Here is a 3,301-nt window from a genome sequence, read left to right as displayed (position 1 = left end):
ACGCTAGCTGCAAAGTCATGCATTATACGCAATATACGGGCCCATTCATACCTCACTTGATCTGTATACTATCATCATAGGGGATCTGCCATGATCATGTATTACAGAAGATAGGACAGAAACAACAATTTGGGGAAAATTTGCGTTCTACAAGGAGGCGGTGCGACCTTTTGTGGCTACTTCGGCAGATTTCCCTCAGCAGCCAGCGCAGGCTTTCTTCACGGTTGCGAGACATCAGTGGCAGTGCAGTGTGGCAAGCAAAGTGTGGCACTGGCAGCATTGAGCAAGTGTGGTTAGTGAAGAGCTTACACATTGTCATTGTCAGATTGTTGTAAAGTTTACATGTAACGCTAAAGTGAGCTTAGGTTATAGTCCCACTTTAGACCAAAATCGGGAGTTACTCACAACTAACATTTGTCATAATGATGTAGTGTAAACACTAGGTATAGGCGCCTACCTTGTCATGCTTGTACCTTGTAAATTTAGACCTCCACCAAAAGAAGGGTGTAGATCTGACATTACATTAGGCCTAATTAAATTTAAATTTTATTGTATGGTTGGGTGTTCATAATACCGGCCACCTAACGTTTTTCTATCAATAGAAACGTGAAAAATCTCACAATTTGCCTGAAATTTTACTCACGTGTAGAGAAAATACTCCGGATTCACAAGCGCGCACTGAAAATGCGATCTGAGCTGAGGTACGCGCTCTAGATGGCGGCTTCGAACGCGTGGGGTCTCATTTTTTCCGCACTCAGTTGCCTAGCCCCGGAGACCGCGCCGCCAGGCGCGGTCCTGGCGGCTTCCCCGCAGTTTCGCTTAAATGTCATAGTTCAAGTATTCTGTGCGCTTGTGCAAGTGATTGTGAATTCTGTGAACATCGGTGAGCTGCTTATAAGACATCATTTTGTGCATCACAAGCAATGAAATGCATCAAACAGTCGCCGATGATAGTCATTTAGGTTTCATCGACCCTTGTAAGTATTCCTAGTAGTTTCTGTTGAAAAATTATGGAAATATAGCGCCGCAAAGGCACCCGTTTGTTCAACATGAAGATCTTTTATGGGAGCACGGCGCAGTGTGGCGGCTGTCGCAGTTATCAGTTGCCCTGCTCATTTCAACCGACCACCCTGACAATACGTATAAAGGGCACTTAAATGCATTTTTTCGACAGGCCGCTGCTTTTTTCTAGCCATCATTTTTTCCCCAATAATATTTGAATATATTTTGAATCCTTCGATATTACTTTTGAAGGACTGTTTGATGAATTTGAATTGATTTTCATTAGGAAACTGTTCATCGTAATTGAAATACATTAGATGAGTCGGTTTGTTTTTTTCGCATTCATTTCTCGTTTCTGCTTCAACTCGTACGGTCGTAGCGGGCGACAAAATAATTATGTCAATGTGTATGTGTAACGTGTGTGCACGATCGTACAAGCGGCGGTGACAATTTTGCGGTCAAAATCGTTAAATTTATTACGGAAGGATACTCTTACATCTAACAACGAGTCAGCAAAGGTAGGCCACTGCCGGCCTAGTTATATGTAGTTACACGATAAATCTTATTCGATTTTGCTAAATTTCGTTAATTTAGAGGGAATACTTATTTGTTTTCGTCTCATTTTACTCGGTAGCGTAGCCCAGTGAAGGATCGAACACCGTTGCGCGTAGTCCCATGCGTACATTTTCTTTCTGTACGCGCAATGCCATTATAATGCGCGGTCGGTCATTATGCACCCGGTCGGTGGGTTGCACACCTACCATACCTCTTTGCTTTAGGCTGACATTGTCAAATAGGTCTTGAAAATACAGGAAGTTATTAATTGTTTAGTATGAGACCATGACTGTGATGACTAGATTCTTTGTATTGTACATGAAAGTGAGTTTGGGATTTAAGTCCTATGATCTTGTAACCCGACCAGACGCAGCTGGCTGGGCTGTGTAACGTGTATAGCATAGTTAACAATCTTGTGAAGCTTTCCCACTCGGGGTCAGACGTGATCTTCATCAAGTTCGTGACACTAGATTCTCTGGAGTAGAATAGGAGTACTGGCAGCTGGCATGCAGTATAAACTGCGAAATGCATCCCGAACGCGAAGCGTTACGGTATAACTGTGTACAATGAGCACCCGGGGTTACCCACAGTAAAATTATACTGTCGCAACCCTAACCCTGGGGTTAGAAACAAGTGGATGAAACTGGTTTAGTAAGCAAATTATGCTTCAAAGCAGAAGAGGGGCAGTTTCTCTTACATTGTGTAGGTGTGTATGGTGTATAAATATTTTGTGAATAGGAAGGGGATTTATTGATGACAACTCTCTGTCATAACTTATATCCTGGCCTATTTCACTTGATCGGTTCTGTGGTAGGGGGTCCCAACTATCAGAGCAGTATCAGTAGCTTAGTTCTAAAGTGAGGTTTGTTGGCAATTGACTTGGTGCAAATGATGCATTGGCATAAATATATATATATATATTTTTTTTTTCAAAAAAAAATTCATTTCAATCATTTATTATCCATATCATGGATATTTTTTTGTTCACATGCTATTTACAGAAATATATACAGTACAACTTCATGAACAACTTTTAAATGACATATAAAACATAAAAGTATCTTTTTGCCAACATTTTAGACATTAAAAAATATAACATATCTTATAGTTACAGTATATCAACATCAATACTCAAACATTCAGCCTATCAACATATCTAACTACTTAATATGTTACCTTTAGCAGACCAATTTTTTTTAAAAATTTGTTTGTTTGTTGTTGTTGGTGGTGGTGGTTTTGTTTGTTTGTTGTGCTTTGATGGAAATTGAATCAATATTCTGGACCAACATACAGTATGTAGATCATTGAAATTTCAGTACCAAGATACGGGTGATGCTTTGTTGCTTCAAGAGAAAAATTTTCATAAAAATGGGTTTTTACTCGTAGGTGATTGCTATGGAGTAGCACTTAATCGTATTGGAAGTCTTTGATATATTGTGGTTTGATCACTATTCCACCAGTACCAGATCTATGGTGCTCCATGAATTTTTCCCAAATGTTAAGGGACTTGGTTTTTTAAAGCTTTCTTGTATTTTAAAGTCTCTTTTTCCTGATGCTACATGTAAACCTGAACCTTCCATGACATGTTCCAGATGACATCTTTGAGAAGATGAACTGATTCCTGGCAGTTAAAAGAAGATGATTACAAATTTGTATTCATCAAGTAGAAGATTCCCAGAGAAGCCATCTGCAAGGGAATCACACAAAATGACAGCTTGTTTTTTTCATCAACTATACTGGTTAT

The sequence above is a fragment of the Diadema antillarum genome, unplaced genomic scaffold (assembly GCF_040938485.1).
Source record: "Diadema antillarum isolate AM-2024a unplaced genomic scaffold, OU_Dant_1.0 seq00000513_RagTag, whole genome shotgun sequence".
In the NCBI taxonomy this organism is placed as follows: domain Eukaryota; kingdom Metazoa; phylum Echinodermata; class Echinoidea; order Diadematoida; family Diadematidae; genus Diadema; species Diadema antillarum.
Note: the sequence above shows the minus strand (reverse complement) of the source record.